Here is a 16,390-nt window from a genome sequence, read left to right on the forward strand (position 1 = left end):
ATTGAGTAACGGTGTCCACTTCATACTTTCCTCCTCTAGTAGCCTTGCGAGGCCTACTATATTGCGAATTATGGACCGCCATTTCCTCAATCTTGTTCCATGTTTGATTGTCATCAACTTCGGTGAACATTCCATTTGATCCCATATTGAGAATGTTCCTTGAATCTTCATATAAACCATTCCAAAATTGTTGCACTAAAAACCATTCGCTAAGTCCATGGTGAGGACATGAGCGACAAATACCTTTGAACCGCTCCCAAGCTTCATACAAAGATTCTTCATCCCTTTGCTTAAAACCCGTAATTTGAGCTCTTAGCATATTGGTCTTTTCCGGTGGGTAGAATTTTTGGTAGAAAGCTGGAGCTAGCTTCTTCCAAGAATCTATTCCAAGGGTGGCCTTATCAAGGCCCTTCAACCATTGCTTTGCGGTGCCGATTAACGAAAAAGGAAATAAGACCCATCTTATTTGGTCTTGAGTCACGCTCGTTTGAGAGATAGCTTCACAATAATCACAAAATGTTTCCATATGAGAATGAGGGTCCTCACTAGGCATTCCCCCGAATTGGCTCCTCTCAACTAGTTGGATGAAGGCGGACTTGCAATAAAGTTTCCGGTAAGATGTTGTGGGGTAGGAGTACCATTTGGTAAATCCTCCTCGGTGGGTATAGAGTGTGACGAGAATTTAGGCATTGTAGGTGGATTTTGTGTGGTATTGTTTAATGGGTTTTCTTCTCCTTCTATTGCGAAAGGATTGACAAACTCACTAGTGGGTTGAACAACTTCACCAACACCTCCCAAATTCCTCCTAACAAGTCTCCTATTATTCGTCAAGGTTCTTTCGATTTCACGGTCAAAAGGTAACAAATCTCTTTGTAACCTTCTAGACATGCAAAATATCAAACAACTAGAAAACAATTAGAACAAACCTTGAGGAGTTTTACTTCCCCAAGGTGAAAAAGACACAACTAAAAACAATAAAAGAAATCTTAAATCAATTAAACACCGTCCCCGGCAACGGCGCCATTTTTGATCGGAGCCATTTGGTGTTCACAATTAAGCATATGTGGTCGTTGGTCAATGGTCGATACAAAACACAATTTATACTTCACAAACAACTCTACAATTAGTAAAGAGGCAAGTAAAGGTCGGATCCCAAGGGACGGGTATTGAAATGAAGATTCTATTGTAACTAGTGGTGTCTAGGGGTGTCACAAATTGGGTTGATGTAGAAGGTTACTAAACTAAAATAGCAATGAAAATAAACTAACAAGATAAATAAAATAAGGGGTGTAAACAATTGATTAAAAGCACTAGGGTGTCATGGGTTCATAGGGGAATCATGGGATATGATCATACAAACATGTTCTCAAATTATAAGCAAGCAATTATTGTTGTGATGGATTGAGTTGGGTTATATCTTACAATCCTAGGAAAGTTTGGGTCCCGGAGCCGAATCTCTTGGATTGTACAACACCTACAAGTCGACTTAATCTTCCCTACTTAACACATGCATGGTCTAACAAGACTCAAGTTGGGTTATGTCTTACAAGTCAAGTTGAAAGGATAGAAAATGATAGTAAATGCAAGGATTCATAGGCTTAGCATTTCATCAAATATAACATGTGCATGTATTAAGATCAAAACAAGCAAGCAAATAAGATATGAAAGCATATTAATTTAAGCATGAATCATTCCCCATGTTGGTTTCCCTAATCACCCATTAAACCCTAGCTAAGAGACTACTCACTCATTATCATATTGATCATGCTAGAAAGGTTGTCAATCATACTAACATAATGAAACATGATGAATAAATGAAAGTAATTAGCAATAATTAAAAAGGGATTAAGAGATTATACCTACTAATGATTCCAATAATAAAGCAAGAATAATAGAAGTACTTGAATCCTAGATTGAGAGGTTGTCAATCTCCCAATAATAACCCAAATAATCTTCAATTACCCAAAATAAAGTAAGAACAAGAGAGAGATTAAAGAACTAAAACTTGGATTAAAACTTGATTAATATTTGATTACAATATTGAAGAGAGATTTGATTGATATTAACTACACTAATTATTGATAAGAAGAACATGCTCCTCTAATTAGACTAATGGGGTATTTATAGTGAAAATTAGGGAGGATGCATTAGGGTTAACTAAGGGCTAAACTAGTAATTACACTTTTTAAGTTGAGCAAGGAGCCTCCGGGATTATCCGAGAGAAGGGCTTCTCTTATCGATGCTTGAGGAATGAAAACGTCTTTGTCGCGATCCGTGCGGATGGGAGTCGGGACGGCCGGATCTGGGTTGAGGAATCCGAGCGGATTCTTGGGCAAGACGCTCGGATTTGGCGAGGGGGAATCCGAGCGGATTCCTTTGCGGGACGCTCGGATTGGTGAGGACGGACGGATTTTCTACAATCCGTTCGGATTGTAGTTCAGCAACTTTCCTTCTTCTTTTTCTTCCCTTTTCTTCATGAATTCCTTGGGGATTTCCTTGGGGACTCAAGGATCCTTTTCTCAACAATGCTCTTCTACTATGCTATGTACAAAGGCCTTCTAGTCTTGTCTCTCCTTGATGCTTGGTCATTGAATATGATCAATTTAGCCTTGTTTTGCCATGAAAATGCAAGATTCTTACTCCTTTCCTACCAAGGGATCAAAATCTCAAAGAATATGCAAAACAAAGAACTAAAGATAAGAAATGACCCAAATAGGCACTAAAAAGCATGGAAACAATGGTAATTCGGGGGCTAAATATGCGCCAATTATGGTCACATCACTTCCTCTACTTACACCAACTCCATACAAAGAAATACGGGCCAAACTGCAGACGGAAAATCATACCACAAAAGACATACTAAACTAGCTTGACTAGGCACGCTTAATTTGGGATGTAGCTAATGGGTCAAAAAGGCAAATTTTGGCTTATGTGGAGCTAAATGGGTGAAAAATATAAGGAAAAGGGAAAATTTGCAAGCACTTCCCTGCATGTGACACCAACCACAAACACGAATATGTGCATTTGACAAGAAATTGAATGTCATAAAAGTGCAAAAATGATGAACATGCTATGCAAGGAGTACTACTCTCAATTCCTAATGAACTGGTCATGAATGTCACCAGTTATGGGCTCTAAAACTCAGAATTTATCAAGTAGTTTGCCAATTTATCAGGTCAAGTCTAAACAGTCAGCTATATTTGAACAGAAACTCGTAGACTATGCGTATGATAAAGCTAATAACTATCAACAAAAGTGCAAGGCTCAAGTAAAATGACAAGTTATAGTGCAGTTTCATCACGGAAATCTACCGTTCCGACTCAACCTATATGCAAAAATAAACGTGAAATTTTTGGATTTTTGAAATTTTTCTAATGTTTTGGATTTTTTTTTTTGAATTTTAAAGAAATAAAAAACAATGCAAAGCTGAAAAATAAACGTGAATGCAAAACAAATACAAATGCAGACTCAAAAGGATGCAATACCCTCCCCAAACCAAAACGGACAACGCCCTCGTTGTCCTCAAGCATACACCAGCAGATATATACAGGGGAACGGGAATATACAACCAATAAAGAAGAAAAGCAATAAAATAAAATAGGAGACAAAAAGAAAAGAGTAAGATATACATACAAAACGCGAACTTCCCCAAACCAGCCAGAAAACTGGGGAAGTGAGTAGACCAGTATCTACTCATCGGCGTCGTCGTCGTCGTCCACCACCGTGAACTCCGGATCAACCTCCTCCTTTCTCCTCCTCCGCTCCTCAGCTCGAGCTCTCTCTACTGCCACCTCTGGGTCCTCGTCCTCGTCGTCCTCGTCGTCCTCCTCCTCAGCAGACTCCGGGTACCCCTCAGCTGGGTACCGGTAGAAGGAAGGGTGTGGCCAGTCCTCTGGGATCGGACGGTGTCACCTAAAGTGGTACTCGTACAGAGGGTGTAAGGTAAGAGCTAAGTCCCTCTCCATACGAGCCTGTCGCTCTGCAATCTCAAGCAACAAACCGTCACGGCGCCCTTGGTCCATGACCGTGGACGCCACAAAGGGCGGAGGTGGTACGAAAATAGCCGGAAAAACCGGCTGGGCCTGTGTCTGGTCGGTGGGAGTGGGAGTACGAGTAGGAGTGGGAGTAGGGGTCGGGATGGGAGTAGCCGTGGAAGGCTGGGTACTCCCTGAAGGCGTGGACCCCTCTCCAGTCTCAACTCTACGCCGCTTCTTGGCGACGGGTACAGTGGGAGGTGGTCGGAGTGGAAGGTGGAAAGCAGGTGGAGGTGGCAGTCGGGCACCCCTAGCAACAGTAGGCAAGGGGTCTAGACGGGGGAGAGTGTCACAAGGTAAGTCCACAGACAAGGAACCGTCTATCTTCCATGTCCGGTAGTCTGGGGTCAACCAATGCTGAGAAATTACGGCATCCAGACTCAGTAACCTCTCTCCCTCGAGGTACTGCAAGTCACGAGGCCAGACGGGGAAGAGGGAACGGGCAAGATTGGTCGTTATGCCACCGCAAGCAATAGATCCCGTCTCCTTCAGCCCCTGGGCCTGAAAGTACTGGGCGGTCAAGTAAGTTATGTTGAGGGTAAAAGGACCCTTGCAGTCAACGTTCAGGTAACCGAAGATGGTGTTCGCCATCAACCTAAGAGAATAACGGGCAGGGGGAAGGTGGACCTGCGCGAGCTTTCGCTCGGTAAAAGGGGTCTGAACCAGGGTCCGCCAAAGCTGACGAATGACCCTCCTAGGGGCGGTAGTGTCGCCCGTAGAGGAGAGGCCAAGTCTCCTACCAAACTCCTCTAAAGTCATCTGAAAAGTCCGGTTAAACAACCGGAAAGACACTGGAGAACTAGCGGGGTCAGCATCGTATGCCCCGGAGGAGAAGGTGAAGGAGCTGAGGAACTTGAGACTCAGCTCCAGAAAGGTACGACCGCTAATAGTAATGAGGCCAGTCATCCCCATGCCCCATAGTAAATCACAAACCGACTCGTAAAAACCGAGTCTCTCAAGTGCCGGTTTATCTAAAAACCGGGAAGGTACAAACTCGCAGCCTAGGAGGTGATAAAACCTCTTACGATGAAAGGCGTTAACAAAAATTACCTGCGGATAGTCTGGGTGAGAGTCGAGGGAAGTGTCCCCTCGAACAGTAACCGTGCCAGAAGTAGAAGGAGAAGCTAAAGTAGAAGGTACAACAGAAGTAGAGGTAGCAGGGGCTGATGTAGAACAGTAACGTCCACGACCTCGGCCCCGGCCCCTAGAACCCAAGGTAGAAGCCCGCTCAGTGACGGTGCGAGGGACTAGGGCCGCTCTAAAGGCAGCTGCAACTGTCGGCGAGTCCGCCATAGGTGTGAAAACGGCGGCTGGAGTAGTAGTAGTGGCTGCTGTGGCCACCACTGACGAAGAAAGGCTAGAAGTGGTGGTGGTCGTAACGGAAGTAGTAGCCGAAATAGAGATAGCAGTAGAGCTATCTGGGGTAAAAACGGTACCGGCAGCTGAAACTAGGAAAACAGGGGCCGCGGTACTAACTAAAGCGGAGGCGGTGGCAACAGCAGGGGCCACCGTCTCAGACAGGGATGGACTAGAAGACGAGCTGGTGGAAGGTAGTGAGCTAGAATCCATCCGGTATACAAAAGGGCAGGGGATTTTATAAGGAAAACAGCGGCTAACAGTAAGAAAACCAGCATGTGACAGCATTACAGTCCCCAACAGTCGAAAAAAATTCGACTTCAGCCCAAAAGAATCCCAAAATTCCTCGAAAATTTTCAAATAACAACAAGCAAACGGCTATAGGGGTGGGATAGAAGTCAACAACAGCAGCAGCATTTAAGCAGCAATTGAGGTTAACTAAGCATTTGACAGAAGCAAAGATCAATTTTAAGTCGAAAATTTCGACTGTAAGAGCCCCTAGTTGCGAAAATCGCGTAAAATTCGAAATAAACATGCAACAAACAACGAGGAAACGGGAATGATCATCAAGCAAGATAAGTAAGAGCAAACAATGTCAATTAAAGTCAAAAAATTCGACTAACAGAGAATTTCGAAACCCTACTTTTAAATTACCTCATAAAAAGTCGAAATAATCGAAATTAAAAAGCAATGAGGATGGAGTAATTACTTACTTGATGAGAAAAGACCTACAAAGTGCAATTAATCTTCAATTAACAAGCAAAAATGGCGATTTTTGTTCGAAAAAACGCAAACCCTAAACCCGCTATAAAACCGTGTAAACTAGCACAAATCAAGGGGGAAATAAGGGGTTTTGAAAGATTCATTAGCAAGCAACAAGTTGTAGGGGACAGATTTGGTGAAAGGGCAAGAAAAAATGGGGATTTTGGGGCATTTTGATCGCAATTAGGGAAGAGGAGTCGAAAATTAGGGAAGAAATGAATTGGGAAACAAAAATAGAAGAGTTAAAGGAAAACTCCCTGAGCGTCCTTTCCCATTTACTCGATCGAGTGGTTTAGAACTACTCGATCGAGCATTTTGATGCTTCACCTACTCGATCGAGTAAAAGTTTACTCGATCGAGAACTCCCCATAAGTGCTTTACTCGATCGACTGAACAAGAACTACTCGATCGTCCACATTTCACTCGATCGAGTATAAAAAGTACTCGATCGAGCTCTTTTCTCGCGTAAGCTCTTTAATTTCGTCTTTCTTCCTTTGAAATTGCGTAAAAATTCCCCAAACCTGCATAAAAACACGTGCAACAATATCCCAAAATACCAAATACGCATAGTAATAGTCTATAGTCTTAAATCTACGCTAAAAACTGTCTAAAAATCAACATGTCCTAATTAAAAGCAATAAAAGAAATTCAACGGAAAATTCAAAAATTGGTTTTTACAAGGTGTTACACGGGGCATTTCCCCGCTCACTTCCCAATGCAATTCAGTAGCCCCTTGGAGGGCTCCTGACTGGAGGACGTCATCTCAGCAACATTGATTGTCCTCTTCAGCTTCCATGAGCTTGAATTTGAATCATTTAATTCTTTAGGAGGGGAATAGTTCACATCCACATATGCACGAACTTTCCTCATCCTTGCTCCTTTATCACCGTCTTTAGCATCCTTACTTCCAATTTGATTGACATTAATTGTACAATGTCCTTTGACAGCTCCTTCATTGCTTTCATCTGTACCTGCAGCAAGGAAAACAGACCAACTTTCCTTCTTTTTGCTCTCAACTTGAGGCGGAGGGGTAACAATAACAGCACAATACTCCAAATTTTCATCTGGAGTGTCAATAATAGGGTCAATAGAAGAGAGGGCATTGCAAGGCTGAGCTTGCATGGGAGCCCTCCGGAACTTAGACTGATGGAATATCAGCTCCTCGTCCCCTACCTGAAAAGTCAACTTCTTACCCCCGACGTCTATTACTGCACGGGCAGTAGACAAAAATGGTCTCCCTAAAATAACAGGAGTATGTGCATCTTCGGGGATGTCTAAGACAACGAAGTCAACGGGAATAAAGAACCTCCCGATCTTAACAGGTACGTCTTCTATTACACCTAGTGGTCGTGATATACTACGGTCGGCCATCTGGACAGTCATGTTGGTGCAATTAAACTTTGTCAAACCAGGTCTCTTAGCTAGAGACAACGGTAAGACACTCACGCTAGCGCCTAGGTCGCATAGCGCGTTATCAATCAAATGGGTACCGATATGACACGGAATTGAGAAACTACCCGGATCTGACTATTTTGGAGGTAACGTATTTTGAACTAGGCCGTCCCTACCTCAGTCAAAGCTACTGTCTCATTATCACTAATATTCCTCTTACGTGTTAAAATTTCTTTCATAAACTTAAGGTAAGAGGGTACCGTGTCGCCAGATTCGGCGAATGGAAAATGTGACTGCAAGCTTCTCAAGATTTCGGCAAATTTGCCAAATTGTTGGTTAGCTTTAGTATTCTGTAGACGCCTCGGGAAGGGAACCGTGATGGGTATCTCGAGTCCCTTATTTCTCTCTTCCAATGTGTCAGCCGGAGCAAGCTCTGTATCCTTTGGACGCTTCTTACCTCTCGAACGAGGTCTTTCAGGTGATTTATCGCTTAATCGAGCACTAGCAGGCTCTCGATCAAGTCGCCATCATCCAAACTACTCGATCGACCAAAAATCCCATTCGATCGAGTAGTTTCTTCAAAAATATCACTCGATCGAGTATAAATTTCACTCGATTGAGCAGTTTGCTTTTCTTGTTCACTCGATCGAGTAGAAAATCCACTCGATCGTGTACTTTGACCATCAAAACTGCTCGATCGACCTCCAGAAACCAGTCGATCGAGTACTTTCTTAGCCATCGCTCATTTCTTTCGCTTTAACACTGTTCATCATCAGTTATAGCCTTCCTTGGGTCTTATTTTAACACTTCCGGTCTCTCATATGAACGTCCGCTTCTCAAATTTATCAAATTTACCGTCTCATGTGGATTTTTCTAATTTTGAGTCGGTAATTGACCCTGCTTTCTTGTGGATTGATTCGTGGCTAACTGGGCAACTTGAGTTTCAAGTGCCTTAATGGATGCATCTTTCTGTTGATCACTCAGCTGCCACTGCTTTGTAAAGGACTGCAGTATAGACTTAAGCTCACCTATTTCACTCACCCCTCCAGAAGATAATGCTCCGTGATTGGGAGGAGGGAAGGAAGGAGGCTTCTGAAAGCCTTGTTGATTCTTATATGGAGGAACATACGGCTGCTGTTGGTGCGGAGGAGGGGTAGGATTGAGCACATTTTAACTAGTCCACTTCAAATTGGGATGGACTGCCCCTTGGTTGTTGTAATAGGAACCCCCTCCTTGCCTGTATTGTTGAAAGGCAAGGACTTGTTCCTTCTCCGTAAGACAGCCAACAGCAGTGTGGCCATCATTGCTCCCACACCTCTCACATGTGACGGTCTCCCCTCTAGTAAGAACATGGACCGTCTGAGGCTCCCCAGCAGCATGTAACTCCAACTTGTCAAATCTAGCATTCATGGCTTCCAGCTGAGCCACAACCTGCTTATCGACTGCATGAACTGTTCTTATACTATCCCTCGGGTTTCCATACTCAGCACTGTGATTCGCCATCTCTTCAATAAGGGCCCATCCCTTATCATCATCGGTATTTTCCTGGAATCTCCCACTAGATGACGCATCTAGTATGGCTCTGTGGTCATCGTACATGACCCATTGTAGAATGGTTAGCTATAAACCATGGGTCAAAACCGTGGTGAGGAATAGACCTCACCAATTTCTTGAATCGGGACCACGCCTCATATAGAGTCTCATCGGGAGCCCTGGCCGAAATCGGGTAATCTTGGCCCTCAACGACATTGGTGTACTGTGGGGGAAATATCTCTTGTAAAAGGCAAGAGCAAGAGACTCCCAATCTGTAACCCCTGCATCTGTGCGGTCCAAGTCAGTCAGCCACTCCATGGCTGAGTCGGTCAAAGAAAAAGGAAATAAGACCTCCTTAATCTTGTCTTGAGTTACCCCCTTAGTGGCGGGGATAGTAGAGCAGTAGTCTGTAAAGACCTCCATATGCTTTCTTGGGTCTTCACCTGCCACACCTCTATAAATATTTCTCTCCACCAGATTGATGTAGGAAGGACGGATGTCGAATGTATTCCCATCCTCAGTCTGGAGATTGAAACCTTTTGGAATTGAGGTTACTTTAGGCACCGAATGACTAGAAAGTTTTGGCATCTTTACTAGTTGATCGGCAGAAATAGGAATGTCTTCTGCGAAAAGAGAATGATCTAGCTCTGGTTCGAAAGTACTCAAGTCTTCCTTTCGTGATTTTCTCTGCAGACGGAGTCTATGCCTGAACAATCTCTCTGGTTCTGAATCAGCTGAAACTAACTCAAACCTGTCTGACCTGGGCATAAACTACACTAAAAGAAAATAAGTAAGAACTGCCTCAAGGAATAAAAATTCCCTGAGACGGATAAAATAAACGAAACAAAGACAGATAGGGCAATTGCCTCCCCGGCAACGGCGCCAAAATTTGATACGTCTGTCGTGTACCTATCAAAAATAAACTAACTAAACTAACTATATAGCTAGGGAAGTCGAGTCGATCTCCTCGGGAGGCAAGATATCTCAGAAGTCCGTCTATTTGGTCACAAATAGGGGGTTGTTTGAATTGTTTTCTAAACTACAAAGTTTAAAGGAAGAGAAGTAGAGACAAAAGCAGCAAGGCAAGAAAATAGGATTAAACTATCAGATAGAGAAGGGACATGTCGGGAATTCGGTTCACTACGGTAGTCCAGTGACTCAGCTATAAACAACTCAGACGAATTAATGCCAGACGGATGTGGAAAGGTCCTTTCGGTCCACTTTCTATCCTAAAAATACCACTAACTTAAATTTCATTCTCGTCAGGGTAGTCTACTATTCATAGCAGGCCTATTTAGTCCAATATTTCGATCTAGGATTAATTTTAGCCAGATTAAAGAGGTGACTCAGAAGCGTGCACTCAACTAAGTCGATAAATACAATTAAATTGCTATAGTGACAGAATCTCACAATTAATTCATCTATTTCATTTACTACGTCGTCACATACCTACCGCAGATCCCCTAATCCCAACATGCATTAAATTTAGCTACTCATATCGCTATTAATATCAAAACTAATAACAAATGACGAATTAAAAATAAACTTGATGAAATAAATAATAAAGTACATAAAAGTAAATTAGGGCAAAGGAATAAATGAAGTAAACAAGAAATTAAAGCAAACAAACGATTGATTATTATTAAGAGAAGAGAAAGGAATTACAATCATGCGAATCCGGCGTAAAGAACAATCGAATCCGAGGAAAATAAATCCCAAAGTAAAGTTACAGTGAAGAGCAAAAGTAACGCAGTAATGTTTGATTGGATAAAATTAGATAATGAATAGATTAGATTCCTAATGACCTAGTAACGTAAAGCTTAAATAGAAATAAAACAACTCACGGGCTAATTAAAGCCCATGAAACCAAAACCCACTCGATCGAGTGGATTAAAACCACTCGATCGAGCAAATCTCAGCATAATCTACTCGATCGAGTAGAATAGTTACTCGATCGAGTAACTTCCTTTTCAGCAACTTTGGATAGAGTAGGAAACTACTCGATCGACCAACTGGGGACATAAAAACCACTCGATCGAGTGGTTTAACTGCTCGATCGAGTCTTCTGTCTTCAATTCAGCTCAAGTCCATGCCCCGACTGCCTCGTAATCCGTTCCTTCACGCTTCCCAACGCAGTATCTCACTCTGGAAAATCCCGTCTCCTCTAAATGCATGCAAAAAGGACGAAAAAGGGTACGATTCCACTACTTTCGCGTTCATTTCTACAAAACGGACAAAACGAACCAAAGTAGCCAATTCGTGGCAAAATACTATATAAACAGTATAAAAATGCATGGAAATACGTCTTTGAAAAATAGGCTAAAAAGACTATGCATGGAAATAGGCTGAAATAGGCTAAAAAGACTATACAATGATGACAACCCTACTTATTGCCATGCACACCTTGTCTTATCTTGAGAAGAACAAAGAGCATGCATTGGCCTCATTTACTCCCCTCTCCAACCGGTTTTTGCACTAAAAAGGGACCAATGTTTTTCTCTTATTATTCAACCTATCTTACTATATGTTTTTCAAGTGTTGGAAAAATAATTACTCTCTACATTTGTGAAATATTTTAGAGAAAGAAAACTCATTGAATCCTCCTCTCTTGACCGAATTACAAGAGAACAAAAATCTCCATTTTGTGTTATTTTTAAGCTTGTTTTAATTAATACTAGTCTTATATTAATTAAAACATTTAAGGGTATTCCTTGGGTATAATTTCTTAGGAGAGATTCTAAACTTGAATTTTGTTCTTCCACATTTGGAAAGCTCAAGAACTAGTAAGAAGGTGAACTTACTAGTGCCCATATTGCCGAATATCCAATGTAAGAATCGATTTTCTTCCTATACTTTGTAATTGTTTTGCATGCATAAGATCCGATTTAATTTTATGACTAAATTAAATTATCATACTATGAATATGTAAACATATGTAATTAATGAATCCCAACAAGTGGTATCAGAGCATTATGGTTGTTGCATGCAAAATCGGGTTTGTTTTTCCGAGTTAATTAGTTAACAAATAAAACTTGTTATTTAGGATTTATGGAGATATATCACAAAATAATTTTGCATGTTAAAATTTTTTAGTCCTAAATAGATTTTAGGCCATATGGGACGATTTATGGATTTTTATTGTTCATTTTATATATTATTGGCATTAAAATGTGATTTTTATGAGAAAAATATCATTTTTGGACGAAAAATAGCTAAACTTCGAATTTTTCAGTGGTTTTTGGATATGTTTTCACATATATTATCTACTGATGACAAGTTAAATCTCGTGATAAACTAAGTTATTTTGCATGAAATATGGATTTTATAAGTTTAAATCGAATTTAAAGGGTTTATTAGGTTAATATGAGTTATATTTCGAATATGGTCATGGAAATCTAATATGTTGTCACATGCATTTTTACTCAGTGTGTGTAAAAATCTTGGAGGTATCGGACTCTTTTAGCATGATTTATGAATTTTTGAGTAAAACAAAATTCAATAAATAGTGACTTTATTTAGTATATAATGCTAAAACATATTTCATGATTAAAGAAAAACATAATATGTTGCATTTTATCCCACATTTCAGATCTAAAAGTGAAAAGTTGATCATAATTAATTTTCTCATATTTTTATGGTCATATTTGATAAAACCGATAAACTGCAACGATGTTTTTTTCCAATATTTTCGAAATTTTTAACCTAAGTTTTGAATATTATGAGTGTCATGTAATTTTTCCAGAATGTTCATAAGTTTAAATTTTAATTTTTGAAATTATTTGAAATTTTTATAATTTAATTTGAAGTTTATAGCATATTTTTGTAATTTTTGGTCCATTATGAACAGTATTAAGAAATCAAGTTGAGTTATTGTCAAAATATTAGTGAAGACTAAGTTTTGAGTCCTAAGATGGTTAGGGTAATTAACTTGAACATAAATATGAATTTATGAGACATTTTGTGATTTTAACAAGTTTATAATCACGCAAATCCGTAAAAACCGATATAATATACGATATTGGCTCATAAAGGCGATTTAGCATAAAATTGAGCATGTTCATACATATTATAATGCTGCATTTTATTTATGATTGTCATATTTTTATTTTATATAATTTTTGAATTATGTAATTTTACTTAGTATGGCGTTAGTTTTAATTGATATTACCTGAAATGCATGGGAATATCGATTCAGTTGTAATTATTGTGATCTCGTATCATCGTTTTGTAATTTAATACATTTATTTTTATTACAAATGTATAATAGGATATTATGTAATTTTATTTATTACTTTGTAATTTCCCGGAGTCTCCATGAAGACGGTGTTACCTCGAGATGCGTGCCAAGACCGAAGTTCAAGGGACCAAAGGAGTAGGTTTCCGAATTTGTAATAGTTTATGAGATTTACTATTTTAGGAAGGCCATATTAGGACTTTATATTTATGCTTTGCATTTTATTTATATGTTTGCATGCATCGCTAAATCGCCATAACTAAACATGCATTTTATTTAATCGAGTCTTCGACCGTGTCAATTATAATTATCGTAGTTCACCGCTTTAGTTCACTTAAAACGTGATAGATAATAAATTGGCATGACCTCTCACTAAATTAATAATTGAGAAATAGCCTTACCAAATAGTAGAACCCATGAAGTACCAATTTCATAAGGGAGTTGAGCCGGCTTCACCGTAATACAAACCTTGTTACGTTGGCGAAGTGGGGTAGTAAAATGTTATTACATCGAAATTTGGGTTGAGCTCAACGGAAGTATTCGTGACCGTAGTCGCATGTGTTCCGGGCTGAAGATAAATATTAGAGTAATTTTATCGACCGAGAGTTCTAAAAGTAGAATCGATTAAAGAGTTAATCCACTGAGTAATATTGATAAGGGATGAATCGGCTACACCGTGCCCAAGTTAATATGAATTCGGATCTCGGGATCATTTATCTTAGTTTGGTAGAGGTCACTAGATAAATGCTATAAAACTTGTTCGAATAATTTACAAGTTTTATTATTATAACGATAAATGTTTTATTCCTTCTATTTTTGTTTTGTAGACCGCTTTTATTTCTCATAACCAATGGCCGCACCAAACACCAACGCAAACACTCTCACTAACGTTTCATGGCTCCGATCCTTTATAGATCGATGTAAACTTGAAAAGAATGGGTCAAATTTCTCCGATTGGGATGCCCAACTCAAATTAGCTGCTCAAGGTGACGACAAGCTTCGTTACCTCATTAAGGCCTCTCCACCCGAACCTAATGCTAGGTCGAGTGCCGCCACTAGGGAAGCATATGAGGCTTACCACAAAGAGTCCGCTGCAATCAAAAATGTGTTGAGTTTTGCTATGGAGGTATATCTCCAAAGGAGAGCCTTTAAAATGGGCACCGCCTATGAAATCTACTCTAAGCTTGTGACAATGTTTTTACAATCACCGAGGATCATCCAATATGAGGCGGCCTCGACATTCTTTGATCTCGAATTCAAAGAGGGCCAAAAGGTTAGTCCTCATGTGCTTAAATTGTTGGAGCATGTCGAGACTTTGAAGATTCAAAAGGTTTAAATTCCCAAAGAACTCATCGTTGATAGAATTCTTCATTCCTTAAGCAAAGTCAAAGCATATGTGCAATTCCGGGTGAATTTCAACATGTAAGACAAGGATGTGTCCCTTGAAGAGTTGCACAAGTTACTTGTGCAAGCCGAAAGGGACATGGGGCTAAATGCTAGATCCTCTAAGGATGTGCTCAATATAAGCAATAAGAGCAAGGGAACTTTCAAGAAGAGTAGTAAAAAGGGCAAGAGGCAAGCTCCCATTAAAACCAAGGCTATAACTTTTGAAGCTAGCACTTCCAAAACCAAGAAGAGTCCTCTTGATAAGTGCCATTATTGTAATGGCATTGGACATTGGAAGAGGAATTGTTCCAAATATCTTGGTGACATCAAATCTGGAAAGATCACTCCAGTAGGTATATGACTACCCCTTCTTTTATGTTTCTAATTCAACTTTAGTATTTTGATACAAGTTGTGATAATGTATCCCCTTTTATTGTAATTAGGGCCTCCTCCAAGCAACAACAAGGGCAAGGAAAAGCAAGCTTGAGAAATCGTGAGGGAGCTAGGAGTAGCTACCCATGAAGCTTGGCTTTATTTGTTGTCTTTATTATCATGTTGTTTTTGAATTTTTAGAACTATTTCAATTTCCTTTTTTTTTTTTTTTTTTTTTTTGCAAAAAATTATCATTTCATTTCATTAAGAAAGAAATTACAATAAGGATTTGCAAAAGCTATCCACTAGAAAAAAACAACACCTATACAATGTTAATTACACAAACTATCCTCTATTTCAATTTCCTTGTTTGACATGGAAGTTTGTTTTAATTCTTTAAACAATGGTTCTAATTTTGGATTAATAGTGACTTGGTTTGCAACCCAAGTCACTACGTTTATCGTATTTTAATTGTTCTAAAATTCATCTTTATATGCTTGACATAGAAACATATGAATATCTACTTGAAATTGATCCAATAGACAATTATAATGATAGATTCATTATATGTCCATAAACTTGAAGTTTGTGTATGATCAATTATAAAGTGATATTGAGTTGATGAACTCAATTAAGGGAAACTTAATAACCTACATACACCTATTAAATCTTTATTAATAAGTCTATTTATCTATGCCATATCTCTCCTTCTTCACTAAAACATCTTTTGTGTCTCAAAAGCTATCTTTTGAAAATATTTAGTGTAATTATTCTAAAGATAGAGTGGGAGTAATATTCAGACACAAAGATGATTTGTATACCTTGTATAGATGAGATCTATATTTGAATATTTTCTAATGATATATAGATGGGATCTTAGGGTAACTACGTGAGGAGACCAAAAGAAAGTACTTATAAGAATATGACTAATGAAAAGACTTAACATAAAGATTCAACGTTAATGTTTACTTAAGAGCCTGATGAAACGAAATGCATCCTTGAATATAAATGAGATTTATGATTAAGAGTTGCATAGAAAGACATATCGATGCCGATAAAAGCTTAGTTAATTGTTAACCATGCTTAAGTCATTGCTAAACTTCATGAAAATGGACAAGTTGTACCTCCTTCCGAAATGAGTATTTTGAGAGAGACGTATGAACTCCATGGTGAATTTTACTTTTTAGTAATAAAATTGCTTCACTTTATTTTAAGAATGAATAAGTTAGAGATTAAAATCTCTTTCCATTGTTAGAGATCGAAACCTCTTTCCAAATAGGTATTTTGGAAGGATATGTTGAGAACATATGTGGTTTTATCA

General features: G+C 39.3%; 1 non-coding gene across 1 annotated transcript; it reads left to right on the plus strand.

The window, feature by feature from the left end:
- The first annotated feature begins 212 nt into the window (after nucleotides 1-212).
- LOC141654242 (small nucleolar RNA R71) lies at nucleotides 213-319 on the plus strand. The gene has a single exon (XR_012547805.1). It is a non-coding gene; the product is annotated as a small nucleolar RNA R71 (small nucleolar RNA).
- The last annotated feature ends 16,071 nt before the right edge of the window (nucleotides 320-16,390 follow it).

The sequence above is a fragment of the Silene latifolia genome, chromosome 4 (assembly GCF_048544455.1).
Source record: "Silene latifolia isolate original U9 population chromosome 4, ASM4854445v1, whole genome shotgun sequence".
NCBI lineage: Eukaryota > Viridiplantae > Streptophyta > Magnoliopsida > Caryophyllales > Caryophyllaceae > Silene > Silene latifolia.